This window comes from Octopus sinensis, linkage group LG19, assembly GCF_006345805.1.
Source record: "Octopus sinensis linkage group LG19, ASM634580v1, whole genome shotgun sequence".
Classification (NCBI taxonomy): domain Eukaryota; kingdom Metazoa; phylum Mollusca; class Cephalopoda; order Octopoda; family Octopodidae; genus Octopus; species Octopus sinensis.
The window spans coordinates 38815237-38831138 of NC_043015.1; the positions used below are offsets into that span (position 1 = coordinate 38815237).

At 36.7% G+C, this 15902-nt stretch overlaps 1 protein-coding gene and 1 long non-coding RNA gene across 2 annotated transcripts in view; one reads left to right on the plus strand and one right to left on the minus strand.

Annotated features, from left to right (window-relative positions):
* LOC115222140 (eukaryotic translation initiation factor 2A) overlaps positions 1–15902 on the plus strand; it is a 44893-nt gene that overhangs the window by 1627 nt on the left and 27364 nt on the right. The gene's annotated exons all lie outside the window — the stretch shown is intronic.
* Positions 1776–7284, minus strand: LOC118767168. The gene is made up of 2 exons (XR_005003073.1): positions 4118–7284; positions 1776–4084 (listed from the first exon to the last, which is right to left on the minus strand). It is a non-coding gene; the product is annotated as an uncharacterized LOC118767168 (long non-coding RNA).

Genomic DNA, 15902 nt, shown 5'->3' on the forward strand with positions numbered 1-15902 from the left:
CAGAGAAGCTTCCGTGTGTGGCACGTAAAAAGCACCATTCGAACGTGATTGTTACCAGCATCGCCTTACCGGCGGCACAAGAGTCAGTGGCACGTGAAAAAATATTCGAGCGAGGTCGTTGCCAGGGCAGCTGGACTGGCTCCTGTGCAGGTGGAAGGTTAAAAAAACAACCATTTGAGCAGAAACAAGAAGATAAAAGATATATATTCTGACAACCAATGCTGGCGTGTTTATGTCTCCGTAACTTAGCAGTTCGGCAAAGTAGATTGATAGAATATGTACTAGGCTTGCAAAGAATAAATCTCGGGGTTGATTTCTTTAACTAAAACCCTTTAAGGTGGTGTTCCAGCCCAGCTGCAGCCAAATGGCTGAAAAAATTAACAGAATAACTGAATATATATAATTCTGTTGGTACTTATTCTATCAGTCTCTTTTGCCGAATCACTAAGTTACGGGGACATAAACACACCAGCATCAGTTGCCAGGCAGCAGAAGGGGGACAAATGCAGAGACATAAATATATACATATATATATGTGTGTGTTTATGTCTCTGTAACTTAGTGGTTCAGCAAAGTAGATTGATAAAATAAGTATTAGGCTTACAAAGAATAAGTCCTGGGGTTGATTTCTTCATCTAAAACCCCTTTAAGGCAGTGCTCCAGCATGACTGAAACAAAAAAAAAAATGAATGAAAGAAGAACCATTTGATGTCCAGCTTCCATGCTGGCAAAGGCTGGATGGTTTCACAGGACCTGGTGACTTAAAGGACTGCACCACACTCTACTTTTGTATGGTTTCCACAGCTGGGTGCCTTTCCTTATGCCAACCAGTTTATAGAGTACTGGATGCTTTTTTTTTCTGTGACACTGATTCAGTGATTGCCTCATAATTTGCAAGGCTGAGGGCGTAAAGTAGCCCCTGTAACCAAGAGAAGGTACAAGAGTGTGGGCTATCATTCAAGGTGGAGGAATGGGGTTAGTAAGAAGAGGGGATGGAGAGGTATGGCACAGATGATGAAAGGGAAGGGATTAGTGACAGGGGCTATAGAAAAATAAAAAAACGAAAGGGGATGGACTGAGCGGAATGATGATATGTTGGGTTGTGCAAGGAGGGTATCTAGAGCAATCCAATATTAGAAGGGTGGGTATGAACAGATGGGGGAAAGGAAGAGAGATAGGAAGAAAGCAATAACCAAGAGTAGAGAGAGAGATCCTGTGGGAGTCATTGAAGGAAAATAAGTTGTGGGGGATTTATGGGGATACATCAGAGGGGGAAAGCTGAAGAGAAAGGTGAGGCTGTTGAAGGGGAAGAGAAGTTATGGAGAAGCGGAGAGTGAGAGAAAAGGAGGCACAAGATGAGGAGCAAGAAGATGTTGGAGAGTATTGTAGATGTAGGAGGAAGAGGAAGAGGAGAATCTCAATGCTGCAAAGGCATTCTAAATGGGGGAGGCAGTGGAGGGGATGGAGAAAGAGAGAGAGAGGGGGAGAAAGACAAACAGACAGAGTATGATAGAGAGAAACAGCAGATGAGTGAGTGAAGGAAATGATAGAAGGCATCCTAGAGGTGTAAGAGCTGGTAGTAAGAATAAGATAAGAGGAGGTATTGAGTGACAGTAGAGGTAACCTGAGAGAGAGAGAGAGTGTGTGTGTGAGTGATGAAGAGATGGGAGACTTGGGTGAAGGAAGATGTAAGGTTCGGGTTAGGGATAAGAAATGAAAGAACAACAAGTCTGTGTGTTTGTGCTTTTTGATTGAGAGATAAACAAAACTCTGTGTGAAGTTCCAAATACAAAATATTTATTAATCATAAACAAAATAATGTGTTGTTATGGTGAATGACAGAAAAGAAAATATTTAAGACAAGTGAATCAATTTGTGTTTGTCAGCAGCCATGAGTGGACTGAATTCATTCTGTGGTTGTTGTCGAGTGCCATAAATTTCTGTAGTGTCATAAATTTCTTGGCTGCTTTATGGTCACTGGAAAATTAGCAGATAAACAAACTATGCATAATGTCTTTCAACGAAAAGGAGCCAAAGACAAAATTGTTAATGACATTTCAGTATGTCATTTGTCCAAAATTATGATTGTATACAACATAAGGATTCAAAGGGTAAAACATCTGTTGGATTTATTGTATTTTGTTGGTCACTTCAGCTATTGATTAAAAGCATGTTCATGAGGGTTCTACTTGAGATTTGAGTGGTCAGCTTTTTGTTGATGTTATCAATCCATGACAGAATTCTGTTATTTATCATTTTTTTTCTTCTGAACAGTGATTCAGGTTTGATTTCTAGTCAATGAGTTGGTGTTTAGGACTCTATCAAACATTCTTGCCGTATGTATATATGTCTGTGTCACAGCTTTTTAATTGCTCCCCTTGTGTTTTTCTTTTTCTTGGGTGGACAAGTATTCTATAACATCACGTACTGGCAATCTGTAGAGTCTTTTGTCTTCAGATCAGCTTTCACCATTTTGGTCCTAAGTTTTCTTTGGCCCTCCTCTTCCACAGACTGCAACAGTCATCTTCAAACACATCTCATGCTTGTATCAACATAGTCTCTCATCTTCTGCACACTACACCTGATTCCACTTATATCCATTTCTCCTCTTGGCTCATTTCTATTCTGGCAACCAAGTACACTGACATACCACATCCATCAGAGCAAGACAGCTTCATTTTTTTCAAGTTTCCACAAATTTTCTGATTGCAAGACTCATGTCAAGTTACCACGCAGCATCGCAGTTCTAGCACACCACTTTCATTCTGAGAGAAAAACTTGGTGCCACCACAGTGATGTAACTAGAGTGTGTGCTGCCAGGGCAGTCTCTGAGTTTGCCGCTTCCCTCTCCCAAATATTCCTGCTATACATACGTATGTATGCATGTATGTACATATGTTTATACAGCAGACCCAAAAATGCCATCTGAGGTGGACCCTGCCAACACCCAGTTACACCCTAGTCAGCAATGGTAGTAGCTCCCTGAACTTTTTCCAACCTGTTCGTAACCCGGCTACTACACTTTCCAAGTAACCATCTCCCCGTCCCACCCTAACTATGTCTTCTAGGTAACAGAAACTATCAACTACTTGTGGTGAGCCACCTGGGCGTTTAAGAGAATCTATGCAAAATCACCCAAAAGTAGAGAAAGAACGGTAAAACAGGTGACATACATTAGTCACTGTTTGCATAAAATTACAGGTAGTTTGTAATCAGCCACGGTACCATGGTACCAAGACGCATTCTGCTTTCACTGTCTCATCAGAATGCTCTTTCCGTTAGCTTTGTCAGGGGACAACGACTTTATTAGTATCGTATAATTGACATATGTTGTTGAGTCTCAGAGTTGGAAAGCTTTGGTTAACTGAAATTATCCATGCAATTAGTAAACAAAGTTTCCTAAAGAGGCATTCAAAAACTTAAAAGAAAAAAAAATCAACACAAGCAAGGGAGATAAATCCAATAATATGAACTAATTTAATGGAAAATGAAAATGATAGATCAGAGTGGACCTTGTGTTTAAAAAAGCAAGACATGATTCATTTGTATCAAATCTCCTCAGTGAATTTTTATCCAACTCAGTTGGCAAGGCATAGAAGTGATTAGTATTTGTAAATGGGAATAGAAAGGATTTCATTTTATTATATCAGTGCATCCTATACATGTTGACTGCATGTCTGAATTAATGCACATATACATACATACACATTCATTCATTGTGTATAAATGTGTCTACATACAAATATGCATGTCTATGAGGATTTGTGCACACACACACACATTCATATATCACAGAACACTGAAGGCACTTGAACGGAGAGAGCACATCTGAAGGAATAAGGATCTCCCTTGGCACAACCACTCATAATGATGGCTTCAATCTCACGAGGCATAAGAACTTTGCAGCCTTTTGCTATTACAGGGTTTTGATGCATCCAAACTTCGTAGGTACTCCTACTTTTAGTTGCAGATTGTAAGGAGATGCAACAGATGGCTGAATGGGGATAAACTCAGAAGCATTTCTTGAGATGTGTTCATTACTCTACATTTTTTTTTAATATTTAGACACGTCCATTCCTTACAACTGAAGTAAAACTTTTGCAAAGTGGGCTGCAACGAAAGTGCTATTAAGTGTGATTCTCTAATTGGAAGAAAGAAATATTTGAGGCCTTCTCTCAAACTCATCAGCCTGAGTATCCTTTAGAATGATTGGCAGAGTTTGCCTGAAATCACCAGAGAAAAAAACTGACTTCAGCTGAGTTGTAGGTTGTGATAGGGAGCTGCCAATGCAGTCTTTGAGACATTGTGCAGTCGCCTGATACTTTCAGTTTGGACTGCTTCGAAACCTCTAAATTGTTAACATTGCACACAAGACTGTCACTGTAGGTTGAGTGGCAGCTTAAAAAGACAGAATGACATAAGTGCTGCCACCTGTGAACAAAGCTGATAAAACTCCAAATGAGGACTCTGCAATAATATTTGAGAGATTAAACTTTGGTCCAAATTAGGTTGAGCAAAAATTCTTTACCAATTCCACAAGAAGCATCAAGGGAAAGGACCCCTCTTGACCGAGATATCATTAATTGTTCGATCTTTGCATTAGTTTATATATAAATATCATCATCATTGTTTAACGTCCGTTGTTTTATGCTAGCATGGGTTGGACAGTTCGATCGGGGTCTGGGAAGCCAGGAGGCTGCACCATGCTCCAATATATATATATATATATATATATATATATATATATATAAAATTGGAACCACACACACACATTAATATAATGATACCAACTGTAGAAGCACTCATGTAAAATTTTTTCTTAAGTATATGAAAATTTAAATTGGATTCTATACATAAACAGACTCAAGATTGTGTTCTGAGAGTATAGGAATGAACTTAAGGTCAACAACAGAGTAAATACAAATTAACTGTAATAATCAGTTCAATTATTCTGGTAGCCTAATGTTTTTTTACCTAATGAAGATTCCATCACAAAAGCAGGATTTCCTTTCCAGAACCAGAAAATACTTCAGTCCTTAACAGCTACTAACCCTTTCCAGACATTATGCCTTTCACACATGAAACAGTTCACCAATCACACACACATATATATATATTCTTGGTCATATCTAAAAGCTGTATCTGGTGGTGAGCTGGTAGAATCGGTTCCACGCCAGGCAAAATGCTTAGTAGCATTCCATCAGTCATTATGTTCTGAGCTCAAATTCGACCAAGGTTGGCGTTTCCTTTCATGGTTGATAAAATAAGTCCCAGTTGAGCATTGGGGTCAATGTAATTGACTAGCCCCCGACTCCCACACCTGAAATTGCTGGCCTTGTGCCAAAACTGGAAACCAATATTTAAAAGCTGTAAAGTTAACCTTCATTCCTTTATACTCCCGAACTGCTGTGTCCTTCCTGTCTTCTACAACAATCTCTGCTCCTCTTATTTCACCTTTCTACACATTCAACACAGCCTGGTCCTTTTCTAGAACTAATTCCTCTAAAACACCACTAACTTTCAATATTTTAAATTGATATCTTTATCCTCATCTTTATTACAGACAATATAATTTAAAATTTGAGTAACATTTCAAAAAGCAACTTGTGAAAAAAAAACAATGGTTGACAAAAAATTCTTAAGAATGAAGAATTTTCCCTATGACAGAGTTCTTCCAAGAAGTATGTTCCAGAAAAAAAAAAGGATTCTCTAATATCTATTCTATTTCTGTGATTATCATTAAAAAAGCAGTATAGCCTGAACAGATAAATTTAAGGGTGTTTTACCTTAATATAGCCATGTAATATTTCTGTTTTGATAACCAGACAAAAGAAACCGTTCTTATTTTCATCAGGATAGAATAAGTAATAAATTTGGAATTATACAAACGTACACACTTCCCTTTTCACAGAACAGGCTCTTATAATTACTAAAGAGAAATCATAAACGGAAAAAAAATAAAAGAAATAAAATAAATGGAAAAACTGCAATTTGCAATGTCATTTTCATTATAGAATAAAATTCTTTATTAAAACAAGTTGTCTAGTCAAAGACTATAAAGTTCAGTGTTAGACTTTTTCAATATTACAAAAGCTCAATTGAAGCAATTTAAATACTGAACATAATTGTTTTTATTAAAAAAAAAAACTAATAAATAATAATAATAATGAGCCAAGCAGTAGTTAACCATTAACTGGAAAGTTTGGTGAAATTGAACCATAATTTGGAATCCAAAGAATTTTGTATGTAACAAGAATAATAGCTAAGGATCTACTAAAGATATTCTGTTAAAAATATAGAATTGAAATGGAGACAGTTTTTAATGTACAAGTCAGCTTCAGCTTTTGAGCTATACACCTCTCTCAGGGCCAGGCTATTTGAGTGCAATCAAACATACAATCAGCATAGAATTTGGTCCCTTGTTGAGTGAAAACAGCTGTTGTAGTTGGAAAGGTCACCAAACTAATCTCTAGTAAAGAGGAACAAGTATTGTGAAGAACAATACTTTATTTAGTGGAAGACAAACAAACATCAGAAAAAAAAAAGGGGGGGAAAAAATATAAGCATTACAGAAAAACTCTTTCAATGAAAAGGTGTAGAGGTGCCAGAAATAAGTAGAAAATGGTGCAGAGCTGAATACGAGAGATTTGATAAATGGGAAAATGTAACTGTGGTGCTATTTGTACCATTTCCATTGCTAGTGATCTTGGAAAAGGTAAATGCTATTCCTTGTCATTTTCTGCATCCTAAATCTCTCAGGTGTTTTCCCTATTTACAAAATTTGATAATTCTGAAGAAATAATATTTAAGGTAAATAAAATAAAAAATGGAGGAAGTAAATTAGAAAAAACTCAAATCTAGAAACTGTATCAAACAATTTTATCATCCTTATTTGTAGCTCAAGCAAATGGTTTCCTAACCATTTCATGAAAGCTTACAGATGTGATATGCTCATAGTTCACTAAGTGGGTGAAATTAATTTTATATTAAAATAAAACATTTTTGTTTAAGACAATGTGATGAAGTAATTTATTTTCACATTTTAATATATTTAAATAAATTTTATCAAAGGACACATGTCTTTAGAAAATAAAGTTGTAAACGAGAAAAAAAATATATTATATGGTATGAAATGATTTCTGGAACAGCCTATAGAGAACATCGTTTTTGAGGAGATGCTCTGGAAGGAATATACTTTTCTTCGCTTTCAAAATAAGCTGCCCAGCAGAATCAAAATCCATATGGCATCCTTTCAAACAGATTGGTCAAATATCTTCATTGATTTATTACGTCATCCGAATACTCTGAATTATTTGAAAGACAGCTGTAAAAGAAGAAGAAGAAAAAAGAGAAAAACCTTTCATTGAATTTGTACTCAACAATTAACACATCAAAAATAAACACTGAATTGATTGTATTTGTTGTTTTAAAATGTTTTTTTTTTCTTTCTACTGATTTCCATTTTTGAAAAGAGAGTAAGCAAACGATTTGATAAGACATTTCAAACAAAGTCAGTAAGTAAGTCTGCTTATTAGTAATTGCTGTTTTAACAAAATAGAAATTCACTAAGACTCAGAGTGGAATGTCTAAAGTGGATAGGTTTTAGTGAAGAGAGTATAATAAAGCTACTAAAGTTACAAGAACAAAGGCTGTTTATGGCTTTATTTCAATCATATTGTATAATAATGTAAACAAAAAAGGTCACTGATATAGTTGAAGATAAATAATCTAATCTGTGAAAAATCTAACATCTGCCAGTCGAGTTTATGACGACTGATCATATCTGATAAATAAAGAAGACATGAGAAAAACAAACACTGATCAATATATATAACCAGTTCAACTACCGAGATAACATTAGGATTCTTAAATACTATAAACTAAATGAAAATACTTGGTCTTTCATCGCAGTTTGAGTGGAACTAACCAAAGCTATTAAACCAAAACTACTACAAAAATAGCTAATTAAAATTATGCATTTTTCTTTAAATAACCAGCTAAATGGGTTTTTTTATTCCATGCTAAATCCGATCTCTAACTTTTTGTAATGCAATCCCTCCATTCACTCACACTGCATCTTACTCAAACCGAAGATGTTATTACTGCAGAATTATCAACTGATGGATTGCCACTACCAACAGCTGGACGCCTTTCAGATAGCTTCCTTCATATGTTGTGCTCCTCCAATATCTGAACGTCTGTGAGTCTGTGGCTAAATGCCATCTTTCACTGCAGCTGACCAAAGTATCATACACAGCCTTCCACATCTGACAACCGCTTCAATATCAAACAGTACAAGACAGTCTTACGATAACTTTTTAAATGGTTTGCAGAACAGACTGCTATTTCTGACAATATATAATAACCATTTACAAGTTATATAATATATTTCAGAGAAATGATGTAATCAGCAGTGATTCATTTAATTTATTTTGTCTTTAAAAACATATATAGATTTATGTCTCCATATTAAATTCCACATTTATAAAGATTTTCTTCCTTTTCATCAGAAATTACAAAATTTCTATTCTCAACAGATTTACAAAAATAAGGATGTTCCGTTTGTCATAATATTAGTTGAGATTAGTTTTGTGCACATAAAGTATAAATATGCACTAAGGACCGAGAAGAAACCAATATCTTATTCCCTTAATGTAAAACCAACTTTGCAGCACAACACACACACATAGGTGATGTACTAATATACCAAGTGAATACTAGTGTAAGAGTTTGTTGAAGATGTCCCTAGATAAGTGTTTTGTGGATTATATAAAATAAAAGATTGGTAAATCTCACTGTCCCAATTAGTTTAATGACTAATTTGTATATATTTAGTTATATATATATATATAAACAGCAATTCTAAATAGATATTTCTTATAAATCTGGTGAAATCATTTATGGTGCTTCTTCCTGTCTACAAAATCACTGAAAGTAAAAGCTCGTTGGACATCAATCAAAAATGAATCAAGAAGCTAGTTTCAAGTCTGTATCTTTATATTTGAAATTTCTATGTGCTGTTTAGCCCCAGGTCAGCTCTGATGAAACAGACCTGTGATTAAAAGCATTCCAGCATTTATCATCACACCTTGCCACCAGACATACTGTAGGCTGTGTTTTTAGCTGTCGTTTCGAGGAGCTCAAAGGCCATGTAGAGGCTCTGCTCTCGTGTATCCTCTTAGTTTTGCTTCTCAGAGCAATTTGAGATTATAATGGCCAGGATAAGCAAACATTTCCATATTTAACATCCAAGCATTAATGAAATAAAATTAAAACTGCTGAAGAGATAAAATAGTCCTCGTTAAGGAATGAGATCTGTCATTGATTTAAAGTAGAAAGTGGTTGTACGTACCTGAACCACAGACAACAAAGATAAACAGGGCCAAAAGCCAGGGTCCAACAGGGTATTTGTCATCAGCCACCTTCTGTAGGAACAAACATAATAATTGAGGTTGGTTATAATTCAGAATAAACAAATGACTAAGGAATATAGAGATTCATAAAAATGTAGGAAATCAAGTTGAAATCATCATCGTTTTGACATCCAATTTCCCATGCTTGCACAGGTATTCACTATAGACATATAGTTTGTGTGAGTCAGTCCTCCACTGCTCTTTGACAACCAGTGTCGGTGTGTTTATGTCCCCATAACTTAACAGTTTGGCAAAAGAAAGTACTGGGATCAGTTCATTCAACTAAAATTCAAGGCAGTGCCCCAGCATGGTCACAATTATGACTGAAACAAGATATAAGGACACACACACACACATATGGCCAAAGTTAAGGTGTTCAAAGTTCTTCCTAGGGGCATAGAGAGGAATGTATATGCTTAGGTTCCAGATTAATAACAATTCATATATATCATCATCATCATTTAACGTCCGCTTTCCCTGCTGGCATGGCTTGGATAGTTTGATCGAGGACTGGCAAGCCAGAAGGCTGTACCAGACTCCAATCTGATCTGGCAGTTTGTACAGTTGGATGCCCTTCCTAATGCCAACCACTCAGAGAGTGTAGTGGGTGCTTTTTATGTGCCACCAGCATGAGGGCCTGTCAGGCAGTAGTGCATCAACCACGCCTGAATGGTGGTTTTTACGTACCACTGGCACAGGTAATGACCATGCTTTTTACATGCCACTGGCATGGGAGCCAGTCATATATATATGAATGTGTGTGCCTTGTTTCATGAACATGTCACCAAGATGGAATCTGAGAACTTTCAGATCGAGGGACCAGGAAACTTTGCTGGTCCTATGGAGTATATCTGTCCACAGCCATCTGGACTATGGTCAATCCACAGAGCCAATTCAACAGCAGAACTTGAGGTAGTTCAGCAAGGTTACACCGAGAAGACAACATCAATGGAATAGTTGATCCACTGGGAAAGACTGAAAGAATTTTGACTATATTCCCAGGAGCAAAGACAGGAGAGATTTGTGGTGATATACATTACTGAAGACCCCCAGAAGGGCTGGCACCAAACTTTGGCATTAAGGGCAATACCAGCCACTGGACAGGATGCTGCTGTACTGCTCCAAAGGATCAAGTACTTCAAATGCTTGGGACTCAAAGGCCCACAGCTATTTAATATCCTGCCAAAATACCTGAGAGATCCACATGAAGTGGGGATAGATGTTAGCAAAAAGCACCTTGACCCTCTGCTGTCCAAGATCCCAGATGACCCTACATCACGGCAAGAAACTAAAACACGGGCAGCAACACTGAACTCCTTTATTCACTAAAGGTCAGTCACATGACAGTGGCCACTGAAAAGGTGATCATACTGGTAGTGCCCTAGCATGGTCACAGCCATTGGGCTGAAACACAAAAGAATATGCATACATATATACAAACATAAAGACAAGTATATAAACATATAACTACACAGGAACAGGCATGACTGAATCCTCAACCACATGTTCTGGGTTCAGTCCCACTGTATGGCACCATGGGCAAGTGTCTTCTAAAGCCTTGTGAATGGATTTGGTAGACAGAAACTGAAAGAAGCCTGTCATATATGTGTGTGTGCTGTTACTGCCTCTCGGCCTTGACACAGTGTGATACTTGTGAACGAATGTCTTTCATTTCTAGTCTTCTGTGAAACTGCGTATAGTCAGGGGGAAATATTACCTTACTTGGAAACATGTGAGGGTTGTTGATTAGAAGGGCATCTGGTCATACAAAATCCACTGCCACAAATTCCTTCAGATGCATGCAAGCATGGAAAAGTGTACATTAAAAACGATGATATATTAGACACGTGGAAGAAAATTTAGCTGCTGTTTCTAACAAGTCCAGAACCACAGTCCTCTATTCGTGTAGATGCTGTCAACACACATGCTATTATATAATACACTTGACCAATATGGCACAACTATTCAATACCTATCATAGTTAAGCAACACCCCAACACACACACACAAACTAAAATACAAAATTTCCAAAATATATCACATTGTGTAATCTTGTAAACGGTGCCAAATTCATTGCAGTGAGATGGGGGAAATGCCTTAGGCCTCCCGCCAGACCCTGACATGTTGCCTGGAGTAAGCTTGATTAGAACGTGAAGTAATACATTTTTTTTTTAGCTGTCGTATATCTGCTAAACACGTTGTGGAAGCCTTGCCACATGTCAGTCTTAGAACCAACGTTTTGTATTAAATGCATTTAGCACCGTGTAGTAAGAAGTCTACTTCCCAAACACACGGAGTCCAGTTCATTCCCTCAGCATGGCACCTAGGGCAAGTGTCGTCTTCTATAGCCTCAGGACGACCAAAGCCTTGTGAGTGGGTTTGGTAGACGGAAACAATTGGTTCGGCAAAAGAGACCGATACAAAAAGTAACAGGATTAGAAATATGAAAAGGTACTAAGGTCGATGCGTTCGACTAAAATTTTTCTTTTAAGCATGTTATCTTTTTATGAATGTACAATTTGTATCAATTAAGTACAATAAAGACTTTGAGGTGTAAATCTGGTTATCTGCCGTATATTTCAATTTTTGTGTATCCGGAGACCCCCGCCACACTCTCATTAAAATCACGCAATACGTCAACCCCACAAACCACGTAATCCTCCCAAAGCACTACAAAAGTACACGACCATATGCCATGACAAGCAGTGAGCCTCTCGTTCCGCTAGAAACAGCAGTTAGATCTCCCTCTCATCATTTCACCGTTAAAAAAAAAAGGGGAGAATAGACTATATAATAATGTAACGGTAGATACCACCTAAAAGATGGTCAAGTTCGGAGTACTTTTGAATAAGGTTTACTCGAAGCCAAACAACAAAATTTTCTAGGCCAGCACCTATCACCTGCCATATGTCAAAATCAAGCTGGAAACATTTTACTTTCTTGAAAACCTCAGGAACTGTTTGTAAAATTAGTAATTAGTGAAGATCCAACTCAAATTAGATATTCGAATTATTCTGATAATAATATTTGGTGGTTTATACTTAATAAGGTTCCGTCAACAGAAACAGGTTTTGGCGTGTGACGTGTAATTCTCTGCTTCACACACAAATCGTGTAACAAGGTTTCCGCTTCCAAATCCGGATCAGAGATTTTTCCATTTATATACATCTAATATTCTTGAGAAAAAAGCATGAACGTCACAATTCTTCATCTGTCGAAAATATCAAACTATTTCCATGTAAGTTTCGACAAATACCAATGGACAACCGGATTCTAAAATACAATACGAAGAAGAAGTCCCAGCCTTCCTGCTAATCAGTCCAAACTCTGTCTAGTTTTTCACTTGGTCTATATTTCTTCCAGGGTCTCATTATTTTAAACAATATTAAACGCTTTCCGTCAATATGTCTCTTCCGAAAGCTTCCAGCATTCATGACAAACACACACACACACACACACACATTGTTCCTCTCTTCTATAAATAGGTGTTGTATATAGGAAAGAAATGAGGTTACCAAATGTCCCGAATGAATATATTTACCTGGGAATCAATGATTTGAAATTCTGACGTTTTTTCAGTTTAAAAACAGAACGATTAGGAAGCAATTTAGAGGTTTAGTTAAAATACACAGAACCACAGAATCTAAATAGAATTTAATGAGAGGGAACATAGAAATCAAAACCTGATGTGGCACATTTTTGAAAAATAATGGCTTTTTAAATTATTATTAATATTTTTGTGTGTGTCTGTGATAAACAGGATTCAAAGAAGGAATACATCTGGAAGCAGTGGAACCATTTATACAAATGCTGAGGGCATTCAACAATATGTTGCGTACGGTGAAGCGAAAAAAGTCTACAAGTTGGTTTTGTTGTCGACATATGGTACCAGGACTGAGGATTAAGGCCAACTTTAAAGACATGTGGGTTCGTCTGCGTATATATATGTATATATATATATATATATATATATATATGTAAGTTCAGCAAAAATTTAGATTCAGATGAATATGGTACTTGGGTTAAAGGCACCAGAATTTGGTATGGTGTTATCCATATAAAACACCTACATTGTTTAATTAAATGAAGTAGTATGAAACGATTGTACTACTCTACCTAGGATATCCTTGTTGCTTATTTTGATCACATCTATATATACATACATCCACATCTATATATACACATACATCTATATATACATACATATATACATCTATATATATATACATCTCTCTCTATATATATACATACATATACATATATATAATGTACATTTCATACACATATATATAATGTACATTTCATACACATATATATAATGTACATTTCATACACATCTATATATACACATATATATATACATCTATATATACATACATATATACATACATATATACATCTATATATACATGCATATATAGTGTACATTTCATACACTAATAATCAGTGTCTAAGGCCAAAATTAAACAAAGGAAATACCAGTAGAATAGTAAAATAGTGAAGTAGTTGTTACCAGTGTTTTGGGGACGTTCCCCCTGTTGGCCACATTCTGGCTGTGTTTCTGGTTGGCGATTCTCATTCGTTGCTTCGCAGCCATATTCTCTGCTCAACCAACTCCAAACGTCGACAAAACAGAAGAACACAAGAGAGAGAGATGTTCCGATGCGAGGAAATAAGAGTGGCAGGCTTTTCTTTTCGCTGCTCGGTTGACGGGGGTCAGTATTTGGGAAAATCAAACGGAATTGGTGAAAGCCAGGCTAAGTTTGGCGAATGTTGTCCAAGACTTGGCAGAAAACCGCAGCCGAACGACGTCGTGGATGGTTTTAGTGAGAGAGGGGCAGAGAGAGAGGGAAGAGGCAGAGAGAGATGTGGTAAGGGAAATGAGAGAGGAGCGAGGAGAAAGTGTGACGTTGTAGAGACGTGCGGAGGATGGAGGACTGAGGAACAGAGAAAGAGGAAGAGTGAGAGAGAAGTGGTAAGAGAAATGAGAGAGGAGCGAGGAGAAAGTGTGACGTTGTAGAGACGTGCGGAGGGTTGAGGACTGGGGGAAGAGAGAAAGAGGAAGAGTGAGAGAGATAGAGCAGAGAAAGAAAGAAAGCTGAAGCTGAGGGAAATATAGATAGAGTAAGAGGAAAACAAGTGGGGAGGCGAGAGAGAGTGCCACGTCACAATATTTGGCAAAGCAAAACAACAAATCCTTTCTAACCGACATTTATTTATTTACTTATTCTTTACTGGACACTGTTGAATGCTTTATATATATGTATGTATATATATATATATATATATATATATAATATATATATATATACGTAAAGATATATATATATATATATATATATACACATACATACATATTAGAGAGGAAACCACTATGTGGACACCCTTATACTAGAAATAGATATCCGGATCTATTTCTAGCATAAGGGGGTGTCCACATAGTGGTTCCCCCTCTAATATGTATATAATACAATTTTACTGAACCTTCAGTTTTTTTTATATGCCAGACCACTGGTGTGAAATCGATGTTAATTAAATTAATATCTAATTTCTCACCCTCATTTTAAATTTATACACACACACACACACACCACACACACACACACACACAATATATATATATATATATAATATATATATATATATAATATATATATATATACATACATACATGTGTACATATATGTATTCATACATACATTCATACATACATACATGTGTACATATATGTATTCATTTTAAGATCGATTTGAATCAAAGTATTTTAACATTCAGGACACCAAGAAAGGTGCCAGCTCAGCACATAGGTGTATATATCGTACAAATACATCTATATATATACACGATCATATCCATAGATTTACATATATATTGTACACGCACATACATACATACATACATATATATATATGTAAATATATAATATACATGCAAGTGTCTACAAATGCACGACCCGATGTAAGTTCCAGATCCAACATAGGGAAGGTTTCATGTATATTGTTTGCGTAAAATAATAACACAAATGGGTTTAAAGTCCACTAAGGCTGTTTCAGACGCAATTTTTATTGATTAATACTTCGAGTAGATCAGATAAAAAAAACGTCTTCTTCAGGTGATTAAAAAAAAATAATGCTTCTCAGTTAGGCATCATTGAAGAAAGCCTCTTTTATGTCTTCTGTGATGCTGAACTGAGAGGATCGATCCACATGTATTTTTTTTCTCAGAACCATCATCATCATCATCGTTTAACGTCCGTTTTCCATGCTAGCATGGGTTCGACGGTTCGACCGGGGTCTGGGAAGCCAGGAGGCTGCACCAGGCTCCAGTCTGATCTGGCAGTGTTTCTACTGCTGGATGCCCTTCCTAACGCCAACCACTCCGTGAGTGTAGTGGGTGCTTTTTACGTGCCACTGGCACAGGTGCCAGGGGAGGCTGGCAACGGCCACAATTGGTTGGTGCTTTTTACGTGCCTCCAGCATGTAAGCCTGT